Genomic DNA, 20,116 nt, shown 5'->3' on the forward strand with positions numbered 1-20,116 from the left:
AAGAATGTCCTCCTGTGTGCTACCTATATCCCCCCACTAGAATCCCCATACTTTAATGAAGACAGCTTCTCCACCCTGGAGGGGGAAATCAATCATTTCCAGGCCCAGGGACATGGACTAGTCTGTGGTGACCTAAATGCCAGAACAGGACAAGAACCTGACACCCTCAGCACACAGGGGGACAAACACCTACCTGGAGGTGACATCATTCCCTTCCCATATGCCCCCCTAGACACAACTACGACAACATAACCAGCAAAAACAGGTCACAACTCCTGCAGCTCTGTCGCACGCTGGGTATGTAGATAGTCAATGGTAGGCTTCCAGGGGACTCCTATGGTAGGTACACCTATAGCTCTGTTACATCCTGGGTCTGTACATAGTCAATGGTAGGCTTCGAGGGGACTCCTATGGTAGGTACACCTATAGCTCTGTTACATCCTGGGTCTGTACATAGTCAATGGTAGGCTTCGAGGAGACTCCTATGGTAGGTACACCTATAGCTCTGTTACATCCTGGGTCTGTACATAGTCAATGGTAGGCTTCGAGGGGACTCCTATGGTAGGTACACCTATAGCTCTGTCGCACGCTGGGTATGTACATAGTCAATGGTAGGCTTCGAGGGGACTCCTATGGTAGGTACACCTACAGCTGAACTCTTGGCAGTAGTACTGTAGACTACTTTATCACTGACCTCAACCCAGAGTCTCTCAGAGCGTTCACAGTCAGCCCTCTAACACCCCTATCAGACCACAACAAAATCACAATCTACTTGAACAGAGCAATAATCAATCATGAGGCATCAAAGCCAAAGGAACTGAGTAACATTAAGAAATGCTATAGATGGAAGGAATGCAGTTTGGAAACCTACCAAAAAACAATTAGGCAACAACAAATTCAATCCCTTTTAGACAATTTCCTCAACCAAGAGGTATCGAGGTCGAACAAACTGCATGCCCTTAAGAAATGCTATAAACTAAAAATCCAATCCCACCTAGACAACTTCCTGGACAAAACATTTCCCTGCAATAGTGATGGTGTAAACTTAGCAGTAGGAAGCCTGACATATCCTGCCAACCTATCAAATAAAAACAATTCTAGCAGAAAACCTAAGAATACTAACAACAAGGAGAAATGGTTTGATGAAGAACGCAAAAAACCTAAGAAATAATTTAAGAAACCTGTCCAACCAAAAACACAGAGACCCAGAAAACCTGAGCCTTCACTATGGTGAATCACTAAAACAATACAGAAATACACTACGGAAAGAGAAGGAACAGCACGTCAGAAATCAGCTCAACGTAATTGAAGAATCCATAGAATCAAATCACTTCCGAGAAAACTGGAAAATACGAAACAAACAACATTACGAAGAGTTATCTATCCAAAACAACAACACAGAGTTATCTATCCAAAACAACAACACATAGAGTTATCTATCCAAAACAACAACACAGAGTTATCTATCCAAAACAACAACATGGAGAGTTATCTATCCAAAACAACAACATGAAGAGTTATCTATCCAAAACAACAACACAGAGTTATCTATCCAAAACAACAACACATAGAGTTATCTATCCAAAACAACAACATGGAGAGTTATCTATCCAAAACAACAACATGGAGAGTTATCTATCCAAAACAACAACATGGAGAGTTATCTATCCAAAACAACAACACATAGAGTTATCTATCCAAACAACAACACAGAGTTATCTATCCAAAACAACAACATGGAGAGTTATCTATCCAAAACAACAACATGGAGAGTTATCTATCCAAAACAACAACATGGAGAGTTATCTATCCAAAACAACAACACATAGAGTTATCTATCCAAACAACAACACAGAGTTATCTATCCAAAACAACAACATGGAGAGTTATCTATCCAAAACAACAACACATAGAGTTATCTATCCAAAACAACAACACAGAGTTATCTATCCAAAACAACAACATGGAGAGTTATCTATCCAAAACAACAACACATAGAGTTATCTATCCAAAACAACAACACAGAGTTATCTATCCAAAACAACAACATGGAGAGTTATCTATCCAAAACAACAACACAGAGTTATCTATCCAAAACAACAACATGAAGAGTTATCTATCCAAAACAACAACACAGAGTTATCTATCCAAAACAACAACACATAGTTATCTATCCAAAACAACAACACAGAGTTATCTATCCAAAACAACAACACAGAGTTATCTATCCAAAACAACAACACATAGTTATCTATCCAAAACAACAACACATAGAGTTATCTATCCAAAACAACAACACAGAGTTATCTATCCAAAACAACAACATGAAGAGTTATCTATCCAAAACAACAACACATAGTTATCTATCCAAAACAACAACATGAAGAGTTATCTATCCAAAACAACAACACAGAGTTATCTATCCAAAACAACAACACATAGAGTTATCTATCCAAAACAACAACACAGAGTTATCTATCCAAAACAACAACATGGAGAGTTATCTATCCAAAACAACAACACAGAGTTATCTATCCAAAACAACAACACATAGTTATCTATCCAAAACAACAACACAGAGTTATCTATCCAAAACAACAACACAGAGTTATCTATCCAAAACAACAACACATAGTTATCTATCCAAAACAACAACATGAAGAGTTAACTATCCAAAACAACAACACATAGAGTTATCTATCCAAAACAACAACACATAGAGTTATCTATCCAAAACAACAACACAGAGTTATCTATCCAAAACAACAACATGGAGAGTTATCTATCCAAAACAACAACACATAGAGTTATCTATCCAAAACAACAACATGGAGAGTTAACTATCCAAAACAACAACACAGAGTTATCTATCCAAAACAACAACACATAGAGTTATCTATCCAAAACAACAACACATAGAGTTATCTATCCAAAACAACAACACATAGAGTTATCTATCCAAAACAACAACACAGAGTTATCTATCCAAAACAACAACATGAAGAGTTATCTATCCAAAACAACAACATGGAGAGTTATCTATCCAAAACAACAACACATAGAGTTGTCTATCCAAACTGGAGATGTATGGATAAACCACGTCTCTAATATTTTTGGCTCTATAACAAAGAACCAAGAGCAAACACATATACATGATAATTAGCAAAACTTTGAATCGACTGTTAAAGACTACCAGAACCCACTGGATTCTCCAATTACATTGAATGAACTACAGGACAAAATACAAACCCTCCAACCCAAAAAGGCCTGTAGTGATGGTATCCTAAATGAAATGAAAAAACATATAGACCACACATTCCAATTGGCTATACTTAAATTATTTAACATCATCCTTATCTCAGGCATCTTCCCCAATATTTGGAACCAAGGTCTGATCACCCAAATCCACAAAAGGGGAGACAAATCTGACCCCAATAACTACCGTGGTATCCTCTGCAGTTTCATCCACAGCAGACTCCAACATTCCCTCAGTGAAAACAATGTTTTCAAAACCCTGGTGAGGACGACGAGCACGCAGATGAGCTTCCCTGAGACGGTTTTTGACAGTTTGTGCAGAAATGATTTGGTTGTGCAAACCCACAGTTTCATCAGCTGTCCGGGTGGCTGGTATCAGACGATTCCACAGGTGAAGAAACTGGATGTGGAGGTCCTGGGCTAGCGTGGTTACACGTGGTCTGCGGTTGTGAGGCCGGTTGGACGTACTGCCAAATAATCTAAAACAACGTTGGAGGCGGCTTATGGTAGAGAAATTAACATTCAATTCTTTGGCAACAGCTATCATGGATATTCCTTCAGTCAGCATGCCAATTGCACACTCACTCAAAAGTTCAAAACATCTGTGGCTTGTGTTGTGTGACAAAATTGCACATTTTAGAGTGGCCTTCTATTGTCACAAGCACAAGGTGCAAATATGTAACGATCATGCTGTTAAATCAGCTTCTTGATACGCTACACCTGTCAGATGGATTGATTATCTTGGCAAAGGAGAAATGCTCACTAACAGGGATGTAAACAAATTTGTGCACAGAATTTGAGAGAAATAAGCTTTTTGTGTTTATGGAACATTTCTGGGATCTTTTATTTCAGCTCATGAAACAGGGGACCAAACTGTACATGTGTTTATATTTTCATAAAGTATTCAGACCCCTTGACTTTTTCCACATTTTGTTGCGTTACAGCCTTATTCTAAAATGTATTTTACCTCATCAATCTACACACAATAATGACATCACAATTCCCCATTATGAAAAACAAAAAAATGTATATTTAATTAATTATTATATTTAATAATTAATTTAATTTAATTTAATTTAATACAAAAAATTGAAAAATAAACGGATACCTCATTTACATAAGTATTCAGACCCTTTGCTAGGACGTGTTTTCATTTACATTTCAATCCCTGATTGAGTCTGTAATACCAACATGTTTCAAGTAGACCACCAACGTCCTTGTGCCCAAGAACACTAAGTTAACCTGCCTAAGTGACTAGCACTCACGTCTATAGCTAAGACGTGCTTTGAAAGGCTCACATCAACACCATTATAACAGAAACCCTAGACCCACTCCAATTTGCATACCGCCCCAACAGATACCCAGATGATGCTATCTTTATTGCACTCCACACTGCCCTTTCCCACCTGGACAAAAGGAACACCTATGTGAGAATTCTGTTCATTAACTACAGCTCAGCGTTCAACACCATAGTGCCCTCAAAGCTCATCACTAAGCTAAGGACACTGGAACTAAATACCTCCCTCTGCAACTGGATCCTGGACTTCCTGCCCCCAGGTGGTGAGGGTAGGTAACAACACATCCGCCACACTGATCCTCAACACAGGGGTCCCTCAGGGGTGCGTGCTCAGTCCCCTCCTGTACTCCCTGTTAACTCACGACTGTGTGGCCAAACACGACTCCAACACCATCATTAAGTTTGCCGATGACACAACTGGGGTAGTCTTGATCACCGACAACGATGAGACAGCCTATAGAGAGGAGGTCAGAGACCTGGCCGTGTGGTGCCAGGACAACAACCTCTTCCTCAATGTGATCAAGACAAAGGAGATGATTGTGGACTACAGGAAAAGAAGGACTGAGCACGCCCCCATTCTCATCAACAGGGCTGTAGTGGAGCAGGTTGAGAGCTCCAAGTTCCTTGGTGTCTACATCACCAACAAATTATCATGGTCCAAACACACCAAGACAGTCGTGAAGAGGACACGACAAAGCCTATTTCCACTCAGGAGACTGAAAAGATTTGGCATGGGTCCTCAGATCCTCAAAAAGTTCTACACCTGCACCATCGAGAGCATCCTGACGGGTTGCATCACTGCCTGGTATGGCAACTGCTCGGCCTCCGACCGCTAGGCACTACAGAGGGTACAGTGCGTACAGCCCAGTACATCACCGGGGCCAAGCTTCCTGCCATCCAGGACCTTTATACCAGGCGGTGTCAGAGGAAGGACCTAAAAATTGTCAAAGACTCCAGTCACCCTAGTCATAGACTGTTCTCTCTGCTACCACACGGCAAGCGGTACCGGAGCACCAAGTCTAGGTCCAAGATGCTTCTAAACAGCTTCTACCTCCTCGTCATAAGACTCCTGAACAGCTAATCAAATGGCTAACAAGACCATTTGCATTGCCCCCCCCCCCCCCTTTTACGCTGTTGTTACTCTCTGTTTTTATAGTATAGCATAGTCCCTTTAATAACTCTACTTACATGTACATACTAGGTAGTATTTAATTCAATTCAATTACCTCGACTAACCGTTGCCACAGTGACTCTGTACCGGTACCCCCTGTATATAGCCTCCACATTGACTCTGTACCGGTTCCCCCTGTATATAGCCTCCATATTGACTCTGTACCGGTACCCCCTGTATATAGCCTCCACATTGACTCTGTACCGGTACCCCCTGTATATAGCCTCCACATTGACTCTGTACCGGTACCCCCTGTATATAGCCTCCACATTGACTCTGTACTGGTACCCCCTGTATATAGCCTCCACATTGACTCTGTACCGGTACCCCCTGTATATAGCCTCCACATTGACTCTGTACCATAACACCCTGTATATAGCCTCCACATTGACTCTGTACCATAACACCCTGTATATAGCCTCCACATTGACTCTGTACCGTAATACCCTGTATATAGCCTCCACATTGACTCTGTACCGTAACACCCTGTATATAGCCTCCACATTGACTCTGTACCGTAACACCCTGTATATAGCCTCCACATTGACTCTGTACCGTAATACCCTGTATATAGCCTCCACATTGACTCTGTACCATAATACCCTGTATATAGCCTCCACATTGACTCTGTACCATAATACCCTGTATATAGCCTCCACATTGACTCTGTACCGTAACACCCTGTATATAGCCTCCACATTGACTCTGTACCGTAATACCCTGTATATAGCCTCCACATTGACTCTGTACCATAATACCGTGTATATAGCCTCCACATTGACTCTGTACCATAATACCCTGTATATAGCCTTCACATTGACTATGTACCATAATACCCTGTATATAGCCTCCACATTGACTCTGTACCGTATCACCCTGTATATAGCCTCCACATTGACTCTGTACCGTAACACCCTGTATATAGCCTCCACATTGACTCTGTACCATAATACCCTGTATATAGCCTCCACATTGACTCTGTACCGTAATACCCTGTATATAGCCTCCACATTGACTCTGTACCGGTACCCCCTGTATATAGCCTCCACATTGACTCTGTACCGGTACCCCCTGTATATAGCCTCCACATTGACTCTGTACCGGTACTTCCTGTATATAGCCTCCACATTGACTCTGTACCGGTACCCCCTGTATATAGCCTCCACATTGACTCTGTACCGGTACCCCCTGTATATAGCCTCCACATTGACTCTGTACCGGTACTTCCTGTATATAGCCTCCACATTGACTCTGTACCGTAACCCCCTGTATATAGCCTCCACATTGACTCTGTACCGGTACCCCCTGTATATAGCCTCCACATTGACTCTGTACCGGTACCCCCTGTATATAGCCTCCACATTGACTCTGTACCGGTACCCCCTGTATATAGCCTCCACATTGACTCTGTACCGGTACCCCCTGTATATAGCCTCCACATTGACTCTGTACCGGTACTTCCTGTATATAGCCTCCACATTGACTCTGTACCGGTACCCCCTGTATATAGCCTCCACATTAACTCTGTACCGGTACCCCCTGTATATAGCCTCCACATTGACTCTGTACCGGTACCCCCTGTATATAGCCTCCACATTGACTCTGTACCGGTACCCCCTGTATATAGCCTCCACATTGACTCTGTACCGGTACCCCCTGTATATAGCCTCCACATTGACTCTGTACCGGTACTTCCTGTATATAGCCTCCACATTGACTCTGTACCGGTACCCCCTGTATATAGCCTCCACATTGACTCTGTACCGGTACCCCCTGTATATAGCCTCCACATTGACTCTGTACCGTAATACCCTGTATATAGCCTCCACATTGACTCTGTACCGGTGCCCCCTGTATATAGCCTCCACATTGACTCTGTACCGGTACCCCCTGTATATAGCCTCCACATTGACTCTGTACCGGTACTTCCTGTATATAGCCTCCACATTGACTCTGTACCGGTACCCCCTGTATATAGCCTCCACATTGACTCTGTACCGTAATACCCTGTATATAGCCTCCACATTGACTCTGTACCGTAACACCCTGTATATAGCCTCCACATTGACTCTGTACCGGTACTTCCTGTATATAGCCTCCACATTGACTCTGTACCGGTACCCCCTGTATATAGCCTCCACATTGACTCTGTACCGTAACACCCTGTATATAGCCTCCACATTGACTCTGTACCGGTACCCCCTGTATATAGCCTCCACATTGACTCTGTACCGTAACACCCTGTATATAGCCTCCACATTGACTCTGTACCGGTACTTCCTGTATATAGCCTCCACATTGACTCTGTACCGGTACCCCCTGTATATAGCCTCCACATTGACTCTGTACCGTAATACCCTGTATATAGCCTCCACATTGACTCTGTACCGGTACCCCCTGTATATAGCCTCCACATTGACTCTGTACCGGTACTTCCTGTATATAGCCTCCACATTGACTCTGTACCGGTACCCCCTGTATATAGCCTCCACATTGACTCTGTACCGTAACACCCTGTATATAGCCTCCACATTGACTCTGTACCGGTACCCCCTGTATATAGCCTCCACATTGACTCTGTACCGTAACACCCTGTATATAGCCTCCACATTGACTCTGTACCGTAACACCCTGTATATAGCCTCCACATTGACTCTGTACCGGTACCCCCTGTATATAGCCTCCACATTGACTCTGTACCGTAATACCCTGTATATAGCCTCCACATTGACTCAATTTCGAGTCTCAAATCAAATGTTTTTTTTTATTTTATTTTATTTTATTGAACTCTTTGACCTGAGCGTCACGTCTGGAGGAAACCTGGCGCCATCAACACAGTGAAGCATCATGGGGATGTTTTTCAGGGATGATTTCTCTATTTTCTTATCGTTACTCATTGTGTATTTATTCCTTGAGTTATACATTTTTCTCTCTGCATTGTTGGGAAGGGCCTGTAAGTAAGCATTTCACTGTTAGTCTACACCTGCTGTTCACAAAGAATGTGACAAAGAAAATTTGATTTGATTTAAATTGTGTACAAAATCAATAAACTTTCATTTGATTTGAAGTCAAATGTCTACTGTTCACTGATGATCTGGTGCTTCTGTCCACCAACCAAGGAGGGCCTACAGCAGCACCTAGATCTTCTGCACAGATTCTGTCAGACCTGGGCCCTGACAGACCTGGGCCCTGACAGTAAATATCAGTTAAGACCAAAATAATGGTGTTCCAAATAAGGTCCAGTTGACTACAAATTCCATCTTAGAGCACACAAAGAACTACATTACATGACCAAAAGTATGTGGACACCTGCTCGTCGAAAATCTCATTCCAAAATCATTGGCAATAATATGGAGTTGGTCCCCCCCTTTGCTGCTATAACAGCCTCCACTCTTCTGGGAAGGCTTTCCACTAGATGTTGGAACTTGGGACTTGCTTCCATTCAGCCACAAGAGCATTAGTGAGGTCAGGCACTGATGTTGGGCGATTAGGACTGATTAGTTCCAATTCATCCCAAATGTGTTTTATGGGGTTGAGGTCAGGGCTCTGTGCAGGCCAGTCAAGGTCTTCCACACCGATCTCATAAACCATTTCTGTATGGACCTCACTTTGTGCAAGGGGGCATTGTCATGCTAAAAACAGGAAAGGGCCTTCCCCAAACTGTTGCAACAAAGTTTGAAGCACAGAGTCGTCTAGAAAGTCATTGTATGCTGCAGCGTTAAGATTTCCCTTCACTGGAACTAAGGGGCCTAGCCCAAACAATGAAAAACAGCCCCAGACCATTATTCCTCATCCACCAAACTTTACAGTTGGCACTATGCATTGGGGCAGGTAGCGTTCTCTTGGAATCTGTCAAGCCCAGATTCATCCGTCGGACTGCCACATGGTGAAGCGTGATTCATCACTCCAAAGAACGCGTTTCCACTGCTCCAGAGTCCAATGGCGGTGAGCTTTACACCACTCCAGCCGACGCTTGGCATTGCACATGGTGATCTTAGGCTTGCTTGCAGATGCTCAGCCATGGAAACCCATTTCATGAAGATCCCGACAGAATTCGGAAGAAAAAAAAACAGACCCCACAGGACTCCAGGACAGCAACATGATTGGACGTCATTGCCCTAGAGCACACAAAAAAAACTATACATACCTCAGCCTAAACATCGGCACCACAGGTAAGTTCCACAAAGCTGTGAACGATCTGAGAGACAAGGCAAGAAGGGCCTTCTATGCCATCAAAATAAATATAAAATTCAACATACCAATTAGGACCTGGCTAAAAATACTTGAATCAGTTATAAAACCCATTGCCCTTTATGGTTGTGAGGTCTGTGGTCCACTCACCAACCAAGACTTCACAAAATGGGACAAACACCAAATTGAGACTCTGCATGCAGAATTCTGCAAATATATCCTCTGTGTAAAACGTAAAACACAAAATAATGCAGAGCAGAGCAGAACTAGGCCGATACCCGCTAATAATCTAGAAAAGAGACGTTAAATTCTACAACCACCTAAAAGGAAGTGATTCCCAAACCTTCCATAACAAAGCCATCACCTACAGAGAGATGAACCTGGAGAAGAGTCCTCTAAGCAAGCTGGTCCTGGGGCTCTGTTCACAAACACACCCTACAGAACCCCAGGACAGTAGCACTATTACACCCAATCAAATCATGAGAAAACAAACTTGAAAGAATCAACCAAAAAAACAGAGCAAACTAGAATGCTATCTGTCCCTAAACAGAGAGTACACAGCGGCAGAATACCTGACCACTGTGACTGACCCAAAATTAAGAAAAGCTTTGACTATGTACAGACTCAGAGACCATAGCTTTGCTATTTAAAGAGGCCGCCGTAGGCAGACCTGGCTCTCAAGAGAAGACAGGCCATGCACACACTGCCCACAAAATGAGGTGGAAACTGAGCTGCACTTCCTAACCTCCTGCCAAATGTATGACCATATTAGAGAGACATATTTCCCTCGGATTACACAGATCCACAAAGAAATAAAATACAAATCAACGTTTGATAAACTCCCAAATCAAATCTAATTTATTTATATAGCCCTTCGTACATCAGCTGATATCTCAAAGTGCTGTACAGAAACCCAGCCTAAAACCCCAAACAGCAAGCAATGCAGGTGTAGAAGCACAGTGGCTAGGAAAAACTCCATAGAATGGCCAAATCCTAGGAAAAAATCTAGAGAGGAACCAGGCTATGTGGCCCTTGCCCTTTAAACTCCAGTCTGATCCTAAATCTGTTTGTGCTTCATATCTTTGGCCATTGATATTCGGCACAAACTGATCTGGGACCAGGCTACTTAAGATCGTGCAAGTGATTAGTTGTATTACTCTGCAACTGATTATGTTGCAGATACATGTCTGCCTAGAATCTAGAGGACAAACAGAATATAAGAGAAAAACAATGTAATTTGTCCATTCAGGAGCTGATTGGGGAGTCGGAGCAAGGAGCAGCAGTAGTATTGATCCCATGGAGCTAGACATTCCTGGAGTCTGAGGTCATGGTGATGGGGATGATGGTATTGGTATCATCCTGCAATAAATGAGAGTGACTTCCAGAATCATGATACAGTTCTATAGAATCATAATACAGTTCTATAGAATCATGATACAGTTCCAGAATCATGATACAGTTCTATAGAATCATAATACAGTTCCAGAATCATGATACAGTTCTATAGAATCATAATACAGTTCCAGAATCATGATACAGTTCTATAGAATCATAATATAGTTCCAGAATCATGATACAGTTCTATAGAATCATAATATAGTTCCAGAATCATGATACAGTTCTATAGAATCATAATATAGTTCCAGAATCATGATACAGTTCTATAGAATCATAATACAGTTCCAGAATCATGATACAGTTCTATAGAATCATAATATAGTTCCAGAATCATGATACAGTTCTATAGAATCATAATATAGTTCCAGAATCATGATACAGTTCTATAGAATCATAATACAGTTCCAGAATCATGATACAGTTCTATAGAATCATAATATAGTTCCAGAATCATGATACAGTTCTATAGAATCATAATATAGTTCCAGAATCATGATACAGTTCTATAGAATCATAATACAGTTCCAGAATCATGATACAGTTCTATAGAATCATAATATAGTTCCAGAATCATGATACAGTTCTATAGAATCATAATATAGTTCCAGAATCATGATACAGTTCTATAGAATCATAATACAGTTCCAGAATCATGATACAGTTCTATAGAATCATAATATAGTTCCAGAATCATGATACAGTTCTATAGAATCATAATATAGTTCCAGAATCATGATACAGTTCTATAGAATCATAAAATAGTTCCAGAATCATGATACAGTTCTATAGAATCATAATATAGTTCCAGAATCATGATACAGTTCTATAGAATCATAATATAGTTCCAGAATCATGATACAGTTCTATAGAATCATAATATAGTTCCAGAATCATGATACAGTTCTATAGAATCATAATATAGTTCCAGAATCATGATACAGTTCTATAGAATCATAATACAGTTCCAGAATCATGATACAGTTCTATAGAATCATAATATAGTTCCAGAATCATGATACAGTTCTATAGAATCATAATACAGTTCCAGAATCATGATACAGTTCTATAGAATCATAATATAGTTCCAGAATCATGATACAGTTCTATAGAATCATAAAATAGTTCCAGAATCATCAACAGTAACAGTACCATGCCTCGTGCAGGTCTTGTACCTGGGTCTCCTAGCCCAATCACTGATCCAATAGGGTTAACTCACTTGAGGGAGATGGAAACGAGCCTACCTAGGCAAGAGACGTTACAGCAGTTCTTTAAACCGGGCCTAAGGATTCTATAAAACGAGAATCGTCACAGATCTAATTTCTCAGCGAGAATTCACCACTTTGAGGATGCGTTTAAACCAGCGTGTCAGCATTTTCTATATTCCACACTATCTACAGTGGGGCAAAAAAGTATTTAGTCAGCCACCAATTGTGATAACAAGTTCAAACCGGTGCTATTAATACAGGTAACGAGTGGAGGACAGAGGAGCCTCTTAAAGAAGTAGTTACAGGTCTGTGAGAGCCAGAAATCTTGCTTGTTTGTAGGTGACCAAATACTTATTTTCAAATAAATTCATAAAAAATCCTACAATGTGATTTTCTGGATTTTTTTTCTCATTTTGCCTGTCATAGTTGAAGTGTACCTATGATGAAAATTACAGGCCTCCCTCATCTTTTTAAGTGGGAGAACTTGCACAATTGGTGGCTGACTAAATACTTTTTTGCCTCACTGTATATGATCCTCATGGCAAAGTAGAGTGTGTAAATGTGATGGCAGAATTTCACATCTTGTTTGTATCTCACGTTTAAAGTCTAAATGACTAGTAGGTGGAGTCAGACATCATGATAATGCTCTCCCATAGGGTCCGAACATAGTCTGATGTTCCATAATGACTTACGGTGCATGTACAGTGGACTCCACTAATATTGGCACACTTGGTAAACATCAGCAGAACGGGCTGTAAAACTATTTATTTATTAATTATCATCTTGGTATTTAATTCAAAATGTTCACAAAAAAATCTAACCTTTAATTAAAGTAAAATAATTGAAAGAAAAAAATGTATTATCAAAAAATTAATATTTTTCTCAAATATGTGTGCAACAATTATTGGCACCCCTTCATTCAATACTTTGTGCAACTTCCCTTTGCCAAGATAACAGGTCTGAGTCTTCTCCTATAATGAGTAATGGGGTTGGAGAACACATGGCAAGGGATCTGAGACCATTCCTCCATACAGAATCTCTCCAGATCCTTCAGATTCCCAGACTCTCCGCTTCAGCTCATCACACAGGTTCTCTATGGGGTTTAGGTCAGGGGACGGGGATGGCCATGGAAAAAAACCTTGATTCTGTGGTCGGTGAACCATTTTTGTGTTGATTTTGAGGTGTGCTTTGGATCATTGTCCTGCTAGAAGATTCAACCACGGCCCAGTCAGGTTTTGATTTAATATCTGCTGGTACTTGATGGAGTCCACGATATCATGTTTCCTAACAAGTTGTCCAAGGCCTTTGGAAGAAGAACAGCCCCACAACGTCAAAGACTCACCACCATACTTTACAGTGGAGATGAAGTACTTTTCTGCATGGCTATCTTTCTGTCTACACCAAACTCACCTCTTGTGTTTGTTTCCAAAAAGCTTTATTTTGTTCTCATCTGACCATAGAACCCGGTCCTATTGAAACTCTATGTTGGTCTCATCTGACCATAGAACCGGGTCTCATCTGACCATAGAACCTGGTCCCATTGAAGCTCTATATTGGTCTCATCTGACCATAGAACCTGGTCCCATTGAAGCTCTATATTGGTCTCATCTGACCATAGAACCGGGTCTCATCTGACAATAGAACCCGGTCCCATTGAAACTCTATATTGGTCTCATCTGACCATAGAACCCAGTCCCATTGAAACTCTATATTGGTCTCATCTGACCATAGAACCGGGTCTCATCTGACAATAGAACCCGGTCCCATTGAAACTCTATATTGGTCTCATCTGACCATAGAACCGGGTCTCATCTGACAATAGAACCTGGTCCCATTGAAACTCTATATTGGTCTCATCTGACCATAGAACCGGGTCTCATCTGACAATAGAACCCGGTCCCATTGAAACTCTATATTGGTCTCATCTGACCATAGAACCGGGTCTCATCTGACAATAGAACCTGGTCCCATTGAAACTCTATATTGGTCTCATCTGAACATAGAACCTGGTCCCATTGAAGCTCTATATTGGTCTCATCTGACCATAGAACCCAGTCCCATTGAAACTCTATATTGGTCTCATCTGACCATAGAACCGGGTCTCATCTGACAATAGAACCTGGTCCCATTGAAACTCTATATTGGTCTCATCTGAACATAGAACCTGGTCCCATTGAAGCTCTATATTGGTCTCATCTGACCATAGAACCGGGTCTCATCTGACAATAGAACCCGGTCCCATTGAAACTCTATATTGGTCTCATCTGACCATAGAACCCGGTCCCATTGAAAGTTCCAGTAATGTTTGTCGAACTGTAGGCGCTTGAGTTTGTTGTTTGATGACAGCAAAGGCTTTTTTTTATGACGACCCTCCTAAACAACTTGTGGTTATGTAGGTGGTGTCTGATTGTAGTTTTGGAGACTTTCTGACCCCAAGACCCAACTAATGTCTGCAATTCTCCAGCTGTGATCATTGGAGATTTTTTGGCCACTCGAACCATCCTCCTCACTGTGCATGGGGTCAATATAGACACACGTCCTCTTCCAGGCCCATTGTAAACATCTCCAGTTGCTTTAAACTTCTTAATTATTGCCTTGATATTGGAAATGGGCATTTTCAACCGTTGAGCTCTTTTCCATTTCCTGATTTTCTTTTGCAGCTCAACAACCTTTTGTCTCAAATCATTACTGTATTCTCGGGTCTTTCCCATTGTGATGGATGACTATGGGAACTTGGCCTGTGTGTCACCTCATATTTATACCCCAGTGAAACAGGAAGTCATGGCTTGGCACTTAAGTGTTCCTAATCACTCAGGTGAACTTAAAAACATAAAATATGAAGTGGAATACACTTCCGTTAGATTTTACTTATAAGAATTCCCCAAAAATTGTGGCAGGCATGTTTCTGAGAAAAAAATATTTTGTTAATTTATTTCACAATTATATTTATCAATATTTTTACTTGAATTAAAGGTTTGATTTTTGTGAATATTTTGAATGAAAAACCAAGAGGATAAACGGCAAAGACATTTTCTTCACAGCCCGTTTTGCTAATATTTACCAAGGGTGCAAACATTAGTGGAGGGCACTGTATTTAACAACCAACAAAATGTACAGTGGGGAGAACAAGTATTTGACACACTGCCGATTTTGCAGGTTTTCCTACTTACAAAGCATGTAGAGGTCTGTAATTTTTATCATAGGTACACTTCAAATGTGAGAGACGGAATCTAAAACAAAAATCCAGAAAATCACATTGTATGATTTTTAAGTAATTAATTTGCATTTTATTGCATGACATAAGTATTTGATCACCTACCAACTAGTAAGAATTCCATCTCTCTCAGACCTGTTAGTTTTTCTTTAAGAAGCCCTCCTGTTCTCCACTCATTACCTGTATAAAAGACACCTGTCCACACACTCAATCAAACAGACTCCAACCTCTCCACAATGGCCAAGACCAGAGAGCTGTGTAAGGACGTCAGGGATAAAATTGTAGACCTGCACAAGGCTGGGATGGGCTACAGGACAATAGGCAAGCAGCTTGGTGAGAAGGCAACAACTGTTGGCACAATTATTAGAAAATGGAAGAAGTTCAAGATGACGGTCAATCACCCTCGGTCTGGGGCTCCATGCAAGATCTTACCTCGCATCAATGATCATGAGGAAGGTGAGGGATCAGCCCAAAACTACACGGCAGGACCTGGTCAATGACCTGAAGAGAGCTGGGACCACAGTCTCAAAGAAAACCATTAGTAACACACTATGCCGTCATGGATTAAAATCCTGCAGCGCACGCAAGGTCCCCCTGCTCAAGCCAGCGCATGTCCAGGCCCATCTGAAGTTTGCCAATGACCATCTGGATGATCCAGAGGAGGAATGGGAGAAGGTCAGGTGGTCTGATGAGACAAAAATAGAGCTTTTTGGTCTAAACTCCACTCGCCGTGTTTGGAGGAAGAAGAAGGATGAGTACAACCCCAAGAAGACCATCCCAACCGTGAAGCATGGAGGTGGAAACATCATTCTTTGGGGATGCTTTTCTGCAAAGGGGACAGGACGACTGCACCGTATTGAGGGGAGGATGGATGGGGCCATGTATCGCGAGATCTTGGCCAACAACCTCCTTCCCTCAGTAAGAGCATTGAAGATGGGTCGTGGCTAGGTCTTCCAGCATGACAACGACCCGAAACACACAGCCATGGCAACTAAGGAGTGGCTCTGTAAGAAGCATCTCAAGGTCCTGGAGTGGCCTAGCCAGTTTCCAGACCTGAACCCAATAGAAAATCTTTGAAGGGAGCTGAACGAGAAAGGAGTGGGCCAAAATCCCTGCTGCAGTGTGTGTAAACCTGGTCAAGACCTACAGGAAACATATGATCTCTGTAATTGCAAACAAAGGTTTCTGTACCAAATATTAAGTTCTGCTTTTCTGGTGTATCAAATACTTATGTCAGGCAATACAATGCAAATTAATTACTTAAAAATCATACAATGTGATTTTCTGTTTTTTTTGTTTTAGATTCCGTCTCTCACAGTTGAAGTGTACCTATGATAAAAATTACAGACCTCTACATGCTTTGTAAGTAGGAAAACCTGCAAAATCGGCAGTGTATCTATCTCACTGGATATATTCAGCTGCTCAGATTGTTTACATATCTTTTATAAAGTCTTTTTTCCCCCAGTTTTATTGGAAAATGAACAACGAGACAGTGTGAATACTGATGAAGCCGGGACTCAATCCCACACAGGGTAGCATATAAACTGAAGTTGACAGCCTTAACTGCTCGACCAACCTCATGGACTACGCATCTCTGATTTCAACGCCTATATGAAAAGTGTTTATTTTCATTTTTATTTATACATGTCATTCTCATTGAGAGAAAACCTATTTTGCCTGAGAGACTAAAGTGGAACCTGCACTGTCTACAGGCAAACGTGTTTTCCTCCCCGCACTACGATCTCCAACCCCCTCCTCACGAATGCATCCCTGTGTCTAGGAGCTATTAAGCTTCCTGTAAAATCCTTCCTCTTTGATCCTTATCGTCCTAATGACCTTTCAGATCACAGACTGACTGGGTTTCTCTGTTCCACTTAGTGTGTATGGCCCGGATGACAGCGAGCGTCTCCACGCAGCCCTGTCCTTTCCTTCTTCCCACTGAGGTAAAAAAAAACAGCAGATTAAAAGACAGCAGATTAAAAGCCTGTAGATTAATTGAGACTCTGGTCTTTAAATGTCTGCATTAGTCAAAGAGCAGGAAGAGTTGTTTATCTTGACCTTGGAGGGAGCAGTAGGGCAGACGTTGGGTTGGTGGAGACAGGAGGGAGAGGGGGAAGTAGAGGACATGCTGGGTTGGTGGAGACAGGAGGGAGAGGGGGAAGTAGAGGACATGCTGGGTTGATGGAGACAGGAGGGAGAGGGGGAAGTAGAGGACATGTTGGGTTGGTGGAGACAGGAGGGAGAGGGGGAAGTAGAGGACATGCTGGGTTGGTGGAGACAGGAGGGAGAGGGGGAAGTAGAGGACATGCTGGGTTGGTGGAGACAGGAGGGAGAGGGGGAAGTAGAGGACATGCTGGGTTGATGGAGACAGGAGGAAGAAGGGGAAGTAGAGGACATGCTGGGTTGGTGGAGACAGGAGGGAGAGGTAGAGGACATGCTGGGTTGGTGGAGACAGGAGGGAGAGATAGAGGACATGCTGGGTTGGTGGAGACAGGAGGGAGAGGTAGAGGACATGTTGGGTTGGTGGAGACAGGAGGGAGAGGTAGAGGACATGTTGGGTTGGTGGAGACAGGAGGGAGAGGTAGAGGACATGTTGGGTTGGTGGAGACAGGAGGGAGAGGTAGAGGACATGTTGGGTTGGTGGAGACAGGAGGGAGAGGTAGAGGACATGCTGGGTTGATGGAGACAGGAGGGAGAGGGGGAAGTAGAGGACATGCTGGGTTGGTGGAGACAGGAGGGAGAGGTAGAGGACATGTTGGGTTGGTGGAGACAGGAGGGAGAGGTAGAGGACATGTTAGGTTGGTGGATACAGGAGGGAGAGGTAGAGGACATGTTGGGTTGGTGGAGACATGAGGGAGAGGTAGAGGACATGCTGGGTTGGTGGAGACAGGAGGGAGAGGTAGAGGACATGCTGGGTTGGTGGAGACAGGAGGGAGAGGGGGCAGTAGAGGACATGTTGGGTTGGTGGAGACAGGAGGGAGAGGTAGAGGACATGTTGGGTTGGTGGAGACAGGAGGGAGAGGTAGAGGACATGTTTCGTTGGTGGAGACAGGAGGGAGAGACGGATGGCAGCAGCATGTCTCCACACAATCCTGTCTCGGAGCTCTACGGACAATTCCTTCGACCTCATGGCTTGGTCTTTGCTCTGACATGCACTGTCAACTGTGGGACCTTGTATAAAGAGGTGTCTGTCCAACCTGTTTTTATCGCGTTGTCATTATGGGGTATTGTGTGTAGATTGAGGGAAGAAAATATGTAATACATTTTAGAATAAAGCTGTAACGTAACAAGGTCTGAATACTTTCCAAATGCACTGTACTGTCGATACACATATATATGTGACTCGTTTCAGGAAACAAGGCATATGTCGCGCGTCACTAGTTCACAGGAGTTGCATTTGAACGTAAACATATTTTTTTTTTTTTATCAAAATGACCTTTTTTTTGTTGTTGAAAAATGCCTTCTGGAACACCTGAACTTTCATGTGCCTTAATTACAAACTTGTATGCCATCTGTAAAAACAATAACATTGTTAAATTGTGAGCCTAGTTGGTTTAGCCACAGAAAAAGTCAGGAACCTTCCCGCTAGCCATGATTGGCTGAGATAATGAGTGGGCTGGACATGCCAAGAGATGAGTTTGGATTGGTCTGCCATGTAGCGCGCTTCTGTCTATAACATGAGTTGCTCAGTATGTGTAGGTAATCTTTTCTAATGCAGCTTTTTTTTAAGATATCGCGGAGAACTGCTAAAGTGTTACTAAAGTTACTAAGTGTCGCTCTGCACTGTCTGGAGGACTGAATTTTGAAATGAGTGGAATGTCTGGAGGAAGCAGAATATGATAGCTAAGGAGATGGAGAAAATTCTGCCGTTTGATTGCAAATATGCAGAGGGAGTCGAAAAGAGAACACACAGAAGAAGTCTGTTGTATAAAACACCTGTCTCCGGATTACATCTTCAAACTAGGGGCAACCATGGCAACCGTGACAGAGAGCGAGAATCCTTGTATACGGGCAAGTGTCTAGTTACATTTTCAGATATTATAAGTTTCTAATTTTGTCCAAAAATTATTTTCATTGCAAGTTAAAGCGTACTGTTAGCTGTCTAGCTAACGTTAGTTGGCTGGCTAGCTAGCTAACAGTACGTGTATGATATGTGTATTAATATTATTCGTAACTCAGAGTAATTTGCATTGCTAGTTATAAGCTAGGTGTTCCGCTAGCGGAACGTTTCGAAAACCTCCGGTGAAATGGCAGAGCACAACATTTTTACAAAAATATTAGAAATATTTAACTTTCATACATTCACAAGTGCAATACACCAAATTAAAGCTTAACTTCTTGTTAATTCAGCCACCATGTCAGATTTCAAAAAGGCTTTACGGCGA

At 42.2% G+C, this 20,116-nt stretch overlaps 1 protein-coding gene across 1 annotated transcript in view; it reads right to left on the bottom strand.

Moving 5' to 3' along the window:
- Positions 1-20,116, bottom strand: part of megf11 (multiple EGF-like-domains 11) — a 328,088-nt gene that overhangs the window by 204,760 nt on the left and 103,212 nt on the right. The gene's annotated exons all lie outside the window — the stretch shown is intronic.

The sequence above is a fragment of the Oncorhynchus mykiss genome, chromosome 30, assembly GCF_013265735.2.
Source record: "Oncorhynchus mykiss isolate Arlee chromosome 30, USDA_OmykA_1.1, whole genome shotgun sequence".
Lineage (NCBI taxonomy): Eukaryota > Metazoa > Chordata > Actinopteri > Salmoniformes > Salmonidae > Oncorhynchus > Oncorhynchus mykiss.